This window comes from Python bivittatus, unplaced genomic scaffold (assembly GCF_059951505.1).
Source record: "Python bivittatus isolate LINGU-HERP-01145 unplaced genomic scaffold, Pbiv_v1 ctg000080_np1212, whole genome shotgun sequence".
Lineage (NCBI taxonomy): Eukaryota > Metazoa > Chordata > Lepidosauria > Squamata > Pythonidae > Python > Python bivittatus.
In genome coordinates, this window is record NW_028277035.1 from 80,988,085 (window position 1) to 81,000,291 (window position 12,207).

General features: G+C 38.1%; 1 protein-coding gene across 6 annotated transcripts in view; it reads right to left on the reverse strand.

The window, feature by feature from the left end:
• ATXN7 (ataxin 7) overlaps window positions 1-12,207 on the reverse strand; it is a 129,156-nt gene that overhangs the window by 116,780 nt on the left and 169 nt on the right. For 2 of the 6 annotated variants that reach the window (XM_088134409.1, XM_088134405.1), the window contains exon 1: window positions 12,066-12,201. The exons of 2 other annotated variants lie outside the window; for them this stretch is intronic. The gene's annotated coding sequence lies outside the window, so the exon portion shown is untranslated. Of the gene's footprint in view, window positions 1-12,065; window positions 12,202-12,207 lie in introns of those variants that run through there. 2 more of the 6 variants (XM_088134412.1, XM_088134408.1) reach the window with 1 other exon arrangement.

Here is a 12,207-nt window from a genome sequence, read left to right on the forward strand (position 1 = left end):
GAACCCTTTGCAGCTGTGATGCCACTTTCTCAACCACCTTCCCCAAGAAGGGGAGGTAGGAGACTGGATGGAAATTGTCTAGTACAGTAGGATCCAAGGAGGGTTTCTTGAGGAGGGGGTGCACCAACGCCTCCTTAAAGGCAGCCAGAATCACGCCCTCCTGCAAGGATGTATTAACCATCACCCGGATCCAACCACATGTCACCTCCCAAGCTGCTTTCGCCAACCAGGAGGGGCACGGGTCAAGATGGCAAGTGGTGGTCTTCACAGTCTCCAGGATCCTGTCCACTTCCTCAGGATCAACAGGATCAAACTGTTCCCAGATAACTGGGTAAGAACGGCCCCCCAGTATCTCCCCAGACCCTGCCCCACGCTCAGAGTCTAACTTGGAATGAATTGGAGCAACCCTGTCCTGCAGATGCTCCGAAAATTTCTCTGTGCAGCCCTGCAAATGAACGCCCACATGCCCCTTACCAAGAAGGGACCTAGTGATCCTGAACAGGGCCGCTGGGTGGCATTCTGCGAACATGATAAGAGTGAAGTACTGGCGCTTCGCCGCTCCTATCACCACAATGTAGGCCTTGATAGTGGCTCTAACCTGTGTTAGGTCGGATTTGGTCTTTGTCTTCCTCCAGCGGCGCTCTAGACATCTCTTGACCCTCTTCAGCACCCTCTACTCCTCTGTAAACCACGGAGAGTGTCTGGGCCGATGTGGCAAGAGAGGTCGCGTAGGCGCGATCCTGTCCAAGGTCCTGGCCGCCTCCCTATTCCAGGCAGCAGCCAAGGCCTCCACTGGACCATACAACAGATCCACGGGAATACCCCCCAGCTCCCTCTGAAACCCTGACGGGTCCATCAGGCGCCAGGGCGGACCAATCACATGGGTCCTGCCTCCCTGTGGAGGGGGGTGGCATAGGAGAAACTCAGGGTCACCAGGATGTGATTTGACCATGACAACGGGGAAAGCTGTAAATCTCCCCTCAGATCACTTTGCCATTGCTCCGACAAGAAGACCAAATCCAGCATGTGACCACTGTCTCGGGTTGGGTCCCGCACAATTTGAGACAGGCCCATGGCTGCCATGGTAGCCATGAACTCCCGAGCCACCTCCAAGGACTGTCCCAGGGATGGCAGGTTGAAGTCCCTCAGAACCATAAGCCTGGGGAACTCCACCATCAGCCCTGAGATGGCCTCCAGCAGCTTAGGCAGGGAGGCTGCCATGCAGCAGGGAGGCTGGTACAGTAGCAGAACTCCCAACTGTTCATGGGAACCCAACCTAAAGAACAGTGTCTCACAGCCAGAAACTTGGGGAGCAATGCCCCTGAAGGCCACCAGAGTGTCCCGGATGACAACAGCCACTATATTTACTCAAACTTCATTACGTTTGGTGATAAAACAGTAGTTTCCTTTGTGTCAAGCTCAACTTTTGTTGACTTTCTACATATACCCTTCTTTGTTTCTTGTTAACAATACCCACCCACTCCCAAAAAATCCTGCCAGGATATTTCCCTCAAAATCCCAGACTAGCCTACAGCCCTGGGATTTCCTAGTGGTCTCTTATCCAAGTACTAGCAAAGTCAGATTCTACTTAACTTCTGGGATCAATCAAACTTGCAATTACATGTACCACAGGGTTGAAGCTTCAAATACAAAGAGGAGTAATTTTAGTTTGAGAATTACTGTTTAAACTTAAAAACTGAGAATCCCAAACAGCTATTCCACAGGTTCTCTGTGACAACTAATAAAGAACAGTACTAATAACAAATAATGATGGTGATAATGTCACTTTTCACCTGCCCACATGCATCAATTATTTTTGCAAATACATTTTCAAATCATCCCTCATTGTAGAAAAGATAACAAAATTTTAAAATCCTTAATATTATTTTTAAAAGTAATTTAAAATAGTTCCTTGACAGAGTCTTTCGTAACTACATTGCAAAAAACAAAGACAGCATCATAATGTAAGTTAACCAGCTTATCACAAAAATGAGATACCAGCTCTATCATCTTGTTTCACAGTCTGCATAAAAATGATTAACTGCTAGCATCTGGTATACTATATAAAAATCACTATCTGAGTGATTTTTAAGAGAGAAATATATAGATTTTTTATGGTTAAATCAACTAAAAAGAAAAACAAGGATTAAATAGAATATCCCTCCTCTCCAGAAGTTTCCTTGTCATGTACTATTAGCAGACATTAAATAAGTGTGTCATCCTAGGACAGGCAGTTCCTCAACTTCATTGCCAAGCCTAATTTCTGAAACATACTTGACGGTTAAGATACTGCAGCAGGACACACCTTGTTTTACTTGAAAACAAAAATACAAAAATACTTCTTAATAGTGCCAAAATAATTACAGAATTTACTTTATTTTAAAAAAAATGTTAAAGCAGTTAATGGCAATTCTAATTGCTTCAGGTACAATTCACAAAGGACTCCTATGGTACAATTTTCATTTATTTCAACAGATTTCCACAAAGTAACAAAATCATGTAGCAGTAATTTTCACTAAGGCAATAACTAAAGATAAGGTTTTCAATAATTAACCTATTAATCCAAGTAAATTTTTAGCTCTTATGGCACTGGAACAAGCCTCAAAACCTGTATGAAAATGATATTTCTATGAAACAACATGTCTTAAGTAACATATAAGAACAGGAAGGTCTCTGCAGCCTTTGAACATTCAATCCAGAAAGAAAGAGAATGCTACATGGCACCCTAGAATTGTTCTATAGTAAAAATATTCTTTAACATTTCTTTCTCTGTAGTCCCCCAACAGAGTATTCAAGAATCACATAAAATCCAGTACTGTGATTAAAGCTACATATACAAATATTTGAATCCTGTTTAGTGGCAGTAAGGAAGAAAAGAACAGAATCAGTCAAAAGCAGTGTATTTTCTTGAAAGCCTGAAGGGCGACTTGATAGATCAAAAAATATCAAACTACATCTTCTTTAAACAAATTATCAAAGAATCAGCAATGCATTTCACTTCAAAAATATATTGTTCCCTAGCTATGCAGTATTCAAGGGCAATCCTAGAAGCATAGCAAAATTTCACACTTTGACAACCTCCATTTCTAAACAAGAACACCAAACACTCCTTCATGGCAATGACCTCTAATGGGTAAGATCAGGTAAGTCCACATCCAAACCTATATTTGGTAGAACTGCACACATACTGCTAAACTTGCTTTGTGGGGTAGACACAGTGCTTCAGATGCAGGTAACTTGTCTTGCATTGTCCCAGGGGTTAATTATTCTGACTCATTACCTTTCAGGGAACAATTCGGGGGGGGGGGGGGGAGGTAAATTACCACTCTTGCTGAAAGATTTCCCAATAGAAGTGTTTATTCCCTCTCATTTTATTTACATATATATACACACACATACAGTGTATGTGTACATATATATACACACACACACACATGCGTGTGTACATATACAAACACACACAAACACAAAGAGAGAGAGAGAGAGAGAATGAATGAACTTTGGGATTTTTTTAGAAAAAGTGATATACAAATACACACACATGGATCCAAGCACCTTTTCATCCCCTCTAGGCAACTCACTGTCAGAATTTCTGTTGCAAATATACAGAGAAGCTGTATCCAAGGCTAAAAGCTGCTTCTACATGATCCTGCAATCTACTAGCTCTATACTTTGAAGAGAGATAGAGAAGCCTGGCTTTATGTAAGAAGAGAAGATGGCATGGCATTCTCTCCCAAAATCTAACTTAATACAGTGGTACTTCTACTTACGAACTTAATCCATTCCGTGACTCTGATCGCAAGTCGAGTTGGTCGCAAGTCGAAGTAAATTTTCCCATAAGGTTCAATGTAATTACCGTTAATCCGTTCCGGCGTCCGTGGACCACATGTCAGGGGCGGAAAAACGGCCGGTGACCACGTGGCAGGGCGGAAAAATGGCCGCAGACCACGTGTCAGTGGCGTAAAATGGCCGTGGACCACATGGAATGGGCGGAAAATGGCCACGGATCTGGTTCGTAAGTCGAGGTGAGTTTGTAAGTAGAGGTAAATTTTTGGGGCCGGAGCTGATTGTATCTCGAAAAATTCGTAAGTAGGGGCGTTCGTAAGTAGAGGTACCACTGTACTTTTCAAGCCACCCCTTCAGGAGACAGTAGTCTCAATGACTTCCACACAGAACTGCAATTCATCTTAAGCCTCCTTGCACTTTGACATAGAGGCTACTTGCTTAGATCACTTTTGCAGAATACTCAAAGCTCCTAATAATTTTTTTGCTAGTACAATTTATGAGAGAGTTGCTTCCATCCTATCTTACCTTGATCTCTGGTCAGCTTAAGGTTTTCTCTCCATTATCTCACTAGTGGTCTGATTACAACAATCAGTTTGAATTCTAGATAGACCTATCAATCTCTGAATCCAATAGTCCTCTCCTGCCTTTCCTTCCTCATCCCTAGGTGTCTGATGCAACCTTATGCCAAATGCTTTATATGGCACTACCCAAATCAGTAATGTAAAGTAGAGCTCTGTAGAACTTTCTGAATCAGAAAAAGGTGAGCTGAAGCTATCTGTCCCACCACAGATGAGTAAATATCAGTTCCAATTTATCCTGATTCATTCCAAGTTCAGACTTTCCTCCAAGACAGAACATAGACCTAATCAGATAATATTGAGCCAATTTTACATTATCACCTTGAATACCTTCTAAAAGTTGTCAGGATAAAATGGAGATAAAGGGAAACCATGAAGTTACATTGAGAATGGCAGAAACTCTTTATACCACAATGATTCCTTGAAGAAAGAATAACCACACATATACAGACAGAAATAATTAATTCTAACAAGAACTGCTTTTCTATAACTCTGTTTAAATTATATTATTGTTTTTTTTCATAATCTGTACATGTAAAATAATTGATCGGTATTTGACAATATCAACAATATTTGACTACACTTTGATTGGTAATGTAATGATATCCTTTTTAAGTGATAAAAAGGCTCAAAACTACATTTATACCCAATTCTGGAAAGATATGAGCTTCCTAGACTCCAAACTCATATAGTTTATATGTCCTCCTTTGAAGTTATGATATGTGTTCATTCTGTACAATTCATGAATAGTGGTCTGAATATTAAAAACATTTTAAGGAAATAAATCTATGCATGTCTACTCAAAAGTAAGCCCTATTGAAGTCAACTGGATTTGTTCCCAGGCATATTTAACATACCTATTCAATCCCAATCAGAAGCTGAGTAAACATTAACCTAAAAGATATTTGCTAATATTTCTCCCAAGGGTCTTTATTTAACTCAAAGCTCCTGTTCAAAGAATCTCAAAGAACAGAGCTGAGACCAGTGATTCCTCTGCAAGTTGGTAAAACATCTACTCGTGGCAAAGGAAAGCTCACATCATATATTCCCAAGAGACTTTGCAAGTGAAAACTTTTTATGGTTTAAACTAAAGTTAACATTTTAAAGGAAATTTTAAAAAATAGATACTAGAGCAGTGACATCCATAACAAACTAGCATGCAAATATTGTTTCTTATTTTTCTACCCATCGTTATATAGCAGTATGAGACATATTTTACCTAAAAAGAAAAAGAAGGATTTCTGGAGGACACAAGCAACAAACTAATCATGAATAATCACATCATGTATCATTATGCAACAAACAACAAATCAATTCATTCACTCAGGTGGTTGTCTTCCTCTCCAGTTGAAACCACAAGAGTTTCATTTATATTGATCATAGTGATCAATGCTGTAAAAACACTACACAAAAGAAGTAGAGAGCTAAGAAGCTTCTTGGTTACTCTTAACAATTTCTGTATCGAAGGGACAGTCTTCTGTAACAATTTATGCATTGTGCAATTTTTTAACCCTTATACATTATTTTTAACAATTCCAGTGTATTATTTCCTTTAATATGTCTAACATGGCTGCCTTTTTTCCCTTTAACAAAGTGATGGGCAATAACAGTTCCTTCAGAACTTGCTGAATTACAACAAACCCTATCTAGCAATCAGCAATATCTACTCCTACATTAATAATTGCAGGGAGGAAATTAAAAAAAAAACTTAAACTTTTTTCCAGCATAGAAATGTACTTTACTTGTTGAATTCTTGCTTATTACATAGGGAAACTGCCCCTCCCCAAGTTGACAATCTAGGTCAATATAGCATTTTCTTTAATAAATGTTCAACATAGCTAGTTGATATCCTGGATGTTTTATCTTCTGCCTAAAGCAACTTATGTAATCCACATGAAGATAATGAAGCAAAAAAAGTAGAATAATATAGCACATCATACCAGTCATAAGTGTCTTCAGATGATATAAAGAATGAGCAACGTTCTTTATGAGACAAAATCATTTACTAATAGCAACTAAGAATCAATGTAATTCTTAAATACAAAAGTTGCTTAAATCAAAATGTTAAGAATTAAGTGATGCTATAATCAGTATGAAAGTCTTGGAAATTTAAAAACCATATGGGAATAAAGTGTTCCCCCCCACCACTGGGAAAAATACAACTTAAACAATCCTGAAATATACTTTTTCCCCCTTATTATAGGCAGCTAGGCTGCTTAGTGAACAATGCTTAAAAATGGCCTTTTAAAAATGTGTAGGTATTCTGCCCTTTTCACTTTAATGGATACATTATGGTTCAAATGAGTAGTAGTTATGGAAACATAGATGTTGTCTGGATTTCTTGCAAAATATTGTATTTGAGAATGCCATTATACAAGTTATTCAGAGGCATTTTTGTTTACTATCATCAGAGTAGAAAAATTGTTTTATATCATATATATGATACTGACATATTAATGTATCAGTTAAAATAAATTTAATTTTAAAATGTAGAGCTATCCTATTCATGCTTACTGAAATAGAAAGCAGATCCAATTTTGATTAATTAATTCCTTCTTTGCCTGCTATTTAAATCTTGGTTCTGACCCAAAATTTTGGTTGTGTATTATTTGCTAGCAAAGGAAGGCAATACAGAGCTTTCGCAGAGTTTCCCAGTCTGTAGCATGCTGCCTGAGTCAACTGAAGGAAGGGTAAAGAAGAAAATGTTGACAAGGGAAAGACCAAAATCAAAGAGCAATACACAAATGGCATTTTTGCTCCAAGACCTCCAAACTAGAAAAAGAAACCAAGTAGCAATTCACAAGCAATCCAAATCCTGTACTCTATATGAATTATCTCCTGAAGAGGGCAGCACCTTCTAGGTACAGAAACCCTTGTAAGGTTTATGTGATGCATATTTTACTGTACATGTATACTTAGAATTTCTTTTTGAATACTTTGTCAGATTGAAAAAAAAGCCTTCATATTTCACATTCTTCAAAAAATTTAACTCATTCCAAGAAAGAAAATATTCTTTATTCAGAAATTGTTCTCTCTCCATATTTAATCCAGAAATTTGAGTCAAAGTCTTGTAATAAAATTGAAAACACCCTTTCTTCCCAAATGTATTGATAGGGTGACACGTGTTTGTTTTAAACCACAAGAATACAGTTAGTTACCTCTATATCAAAGAAAACACTATTGCAAACTGAATTGTAAAGACTAACAAAAAATATACTGAATCTCATAATTTCAGGATAAAACAATCAAAATCAAACCAAAATAATAACTTCTTGTTAAAATCTAACAAAAATAATAAAGACAGTATAAAGAAATAGGAATACAAATTAAGAATTGGTTTAATTTGTCAAAGAGATGCCCAAAATATACTAGGCATCTTCAGAAACAAGCTATGAGTTGTGAGATTCATTTTTGTGAAACATAACTGAAAGATGAATGATACCTAACAGTAAAAAACATTGCTTATATGTAGTTGGGCTACAGACCAAAATACAACAGATAAATTACATAAAGCAGTATTTTTCCTTTTATGGTAAAAGTTATTACCTTGTTACACTGGCAAAGATTATAACAGTTCATTTTAGATCATTTAATGAACTTCAACAGATGGTTATCTATTTTGTTCTCATTAATTAAAATTGCATTAGAAGCATGAATTTCAGTGATTTCTTAAATTGGCAAATGTAAAAATGTATGCAATAATGTCAGAGGAAAAAGAAATGTAAAAATACTGAATGTGGTTAAGTACATGGACCTTAAATGTATGTTCAGCTAATGCTATCACCTGTGGGAGTGGGTTATTGCCCATATGAGCTTATGCCACAATAATAGATTATTTAAGGTGCCAGAAGATTCTTCTTTGTTTTGCTACAACTAATTAAAATCACTATGCCCCTAGAAATGGTTATAATGGAGACAATTACAATGTAAGGAAAGGTAAAAGACTGCATTTTGCCAAGTTTACAGCATGTCTTATAATTAAATGATAATTCTATTCTGGGTTGGCCATTCTAAATTATTTGTGTTAAAAACAGAGTGCAAAAAAAGGATCAATTGATTTAGGCCCACAAATAACCATTCAAAGTAGTTTTAAATAAAACTAACAAGAGTCTCTATAGTAAATTATATAAGGATTTCTGCATGACCCAATATCGCTTTTCCTATTAGCCTCAGTGGAGAATAGATTTTGTGTCTTGCTGACAATCATATGCATTAGGTTGTGCAAAGGCAAAGTAGTACTTTGGAGTGTGTGGGTCAAGCAAATCGCACCTGTCTGCAACTTCTTAAACCCAATGCATCTTTTCCTTGGCTGTGTAAAGTTGCCATGTGATCCCAGGAAATACACAGCTACTTTAAGGAGTTGCAGGTAGGTGAAACCTTTGTTCAGCTCCATCACATCCAATACAGCAAGCATGTGTTGGATTCATTATCTATTAAAGCATTCATTATCTATTCAATTTTCATATAGCCCCCACTCAGAGTAGCAGCATACAGATGTGACAGCAATTACACTTAATTTTGGGGGTTAGGAGAATAAAACAAGTATCCAGGCATTTTTTTCTGAACAATCTATTAAAGGTGAAACTCTGAAATGTAGCCCTAGTTCTACTTGCCAGAATGAGAGTTCAGTATCATAGAATAATAAATAGCTTTGTTTGGGACCCTAAAAGAGAGCTGGGCAGACTTCGTGGTTATACGCATAAAACCTCCTGATATACCACATGCAGCCTAGTGCAAAATACATAAACTTAGAGTTAAGAGCACTATGCCAGAATTTATTTTCAATAACAAAACTGAATAGAAATCACAGCCCTTCTTTACAGAAATGTATTCCTGGTTAATACAAACTTTCTTCATTTCAGCAGTATCATTTAAAGATAGTGATATAAAGGACTCATTTTGTTGCTACTGGTAAAAATAGACTGTAAGAAATGCTCTCCCATTTCTGGACTGAAGACCTCCAGCTTAGAACCTAATAGCATTCTAGAAATTTAAACTGTGAACAAGCTACTAGAGACAGAACTGACCTTATCTTGTATAGCATTTCCTGACTTTCTATTAGAAGGTATTCTCAGGATCCAAATCAATGTCTATACAAGTACACATTTAAAATGGGACAAATGCAAATCACTACATCTTTATGTTTTCTTATTAATATACAGAGCATTATAAACATTTCTTGAAATTTCCCAAAATAAACACACTGAAAGTACAAATATGTAAACAACAGATAAAAATATAAAAAGCTGTTCATGTTTTTAAGCATCAGTAGGAAAATAAAACAGGGAATATGAAAAAGAAAAGTCTAGAGTTTCAAACATTTGAGACACATTTGCCTGAAAGAAAATAGATTCCCACTCATGATTACTTAATTTTCAAAGCTCGCAGTTCCATAGGCCTACAGCTTTTCATTATTATCACTGTAATTTTCAACATACAGTACTTAGGTAGTTCCAACACTCCTTCACCTTCTTTTTTCTGTTCAATACATTTCTATTATATTGTCTTTCACTCTCTTTCTGCACCACAGGTGGAACTTTGACGGGGCTCAGAAGCAATTCCGAAGAACAAGCTATCCAATAAGAACAAGAATAAACAAGACATGCTTCTGCCTCTTTGCCTGACGTTTCCCAGCACGAACACTATTCCTCACTCTACTGTCAGCAGCTGATACTTAAATTGTCAGGAAAACAGCAACAGCATAAATAGAAAAATAATTATGGTTCCAAAACGTCAACTTTCTTCCTAACCCATAGCAGAATCTACATGGCAGGTCCCATTCTGGGTTAGTCACTAGATATACAATACCAAATATCTAGAATTTCTAATCTGATATCCAAAGACCTCTATATAGATGAATTTTAGAATCCATTCACATTTCTGCCTTTGAACAGAACTTTTACCAAAAAGAAAAAAAAAAGAATTCAGAGGGATGAGTCATAGCTATCCTGCCAGTTTAATATGACCTGACTTTCCTTATAAAGAATAAACGGATTTTTTTTTTTTTTTGGATCAAATACTCCTTCTTATTTAAAGTAGTCTCCCTGGAGGTGAGCTCATCTTCTGTGAATTCATGGACACGTCCACCCCTGACAACAATAAAGAAGTAGTTTGCCAGCACCTCCTTTCAGGATTTTTCAAAAACTTTGCAGTCTAGTCTAAAGCCCTGGGATTACAGGATGGTCTCCCATCCAATTACAAATAATGTCTAACTCTGCTTACCTTTTTTTCAAATCAACTGAGGTGCTGCCACCTGCTACAACCTTACTGCTTTGTTTTACCAATTATAATACTTCAACAGAAGCAACTGTGGCCAGTGAAACATATGTAACAAACTGCAAAGGATGACAATAATAAGTAAAACACTATCAAAGCTAAGAAAATGACAGAGGCATTCTAACATTTAATCCACTTGTGAGTTAGCAAATAGATCCTGGCAAGAGATATTTACATTCACGAAGTTTACAATGGTACCATAGAAACAATCATATCAGCAATAGTAGGAATGGTAGACTAAGTGTTTCAAAGGCCAAAAAAAAAAAAAAAAAAATAGAAGCAGGATATACATTACTAATTTCAGAGAAAGTGAAGGAAACTAAATTCACAGTATCTAGAAATGTAAGGAACATGAAATCCAAAACTGAAGTTACCTAACAAAACTTACCATAATCATGGAAAAGGATAGAGGCAATAAGTTAAACAAATGCTGCAGAAACTACAAGGAGGAGAAAATGTCAGCAAGCACATAAATGTACTGAAAATCATAGAATCATAGGGTTGGAAGAGACCTCAGAGCTCTTCTAGTCCAGCCCTCTACCCCGCACATGAAGTGGCTTCTTGAAGTGATGAAAAGGAATAGGGCATGGATGGGCAACGGCAGGAATGAAGAGAAAGGAATTGCAGCAACATAACAGAAGCATTTTTAGTGCATTTGAGCTTCTGATATCAATGCTAGAACACCAACAGTAAAAGAGCACAGCGATAGTAATGTTAACAGCAAAGCTGAAAACATATATATGCTTAAAAAAATCTGTAATTATGTGGTTCCAAGAAAAGCATTTCAAAATAAAGAGGGGATCTACAAGGAAAGTTGTATTTAGGTTAACGGTGCAGTAGCAAAAGTGGCAAATTTCATTGGAAGACTATCAGCGATGGCAACGCTGCTATAAGTGATAGCAGCATCCATATCAGTGATGGATAGTGACATCGATAAAGAAGGCCGGAGAGATGGAAGTGATAAGTAGACATTCAACAATAATGACATGGCAATGAAGCTGCTGAAGGCAGAAGTTTCACAGCACAGTAATGGTGCTGGTTATAAAGGGCATCATGACAGTGACGGCTGCATGATGTGCCGGAGTGCGATAATGGCAGTATAACTGTGGAAACGAAAGTGACCCACAACGGTACAGCAACTGCAGAGACGAAACGAAACTGGCTGCGGAGGAAAATAAGAGCAGAACAATGAAACCCACAGAAGTCATGTAGCAGTATTTGACACTGGCAGCGAAGAACAGTGCATGTGGTACAGGTGGTGCCCAAAGTGGTCCGCATGGCATGGCAGGGGCAGCCCCAGGGAGACTGCACAAAGGTCACCAAAGGTTACAGGGCCAGTGGCCAAGGCAGGCCTCCCCGGCACACCTGGTCGAAGGGGAGGAGCCCTGTCCCCTCACCTGCCACCCTCCCCGCTTTTGCCCTCACCTGGTGAGGAAGGCGCCCTGCTGGAGTGGGGAGGCCTGGCCCACAAGACCGGACCCACTGGGCGGGCTTCTGCTGCACGGCTGCCGCCGGGGCTCGCCTGCCTTGCCAACCTCGGCCGCCTTCCCTCCTTTCACCCCAACTT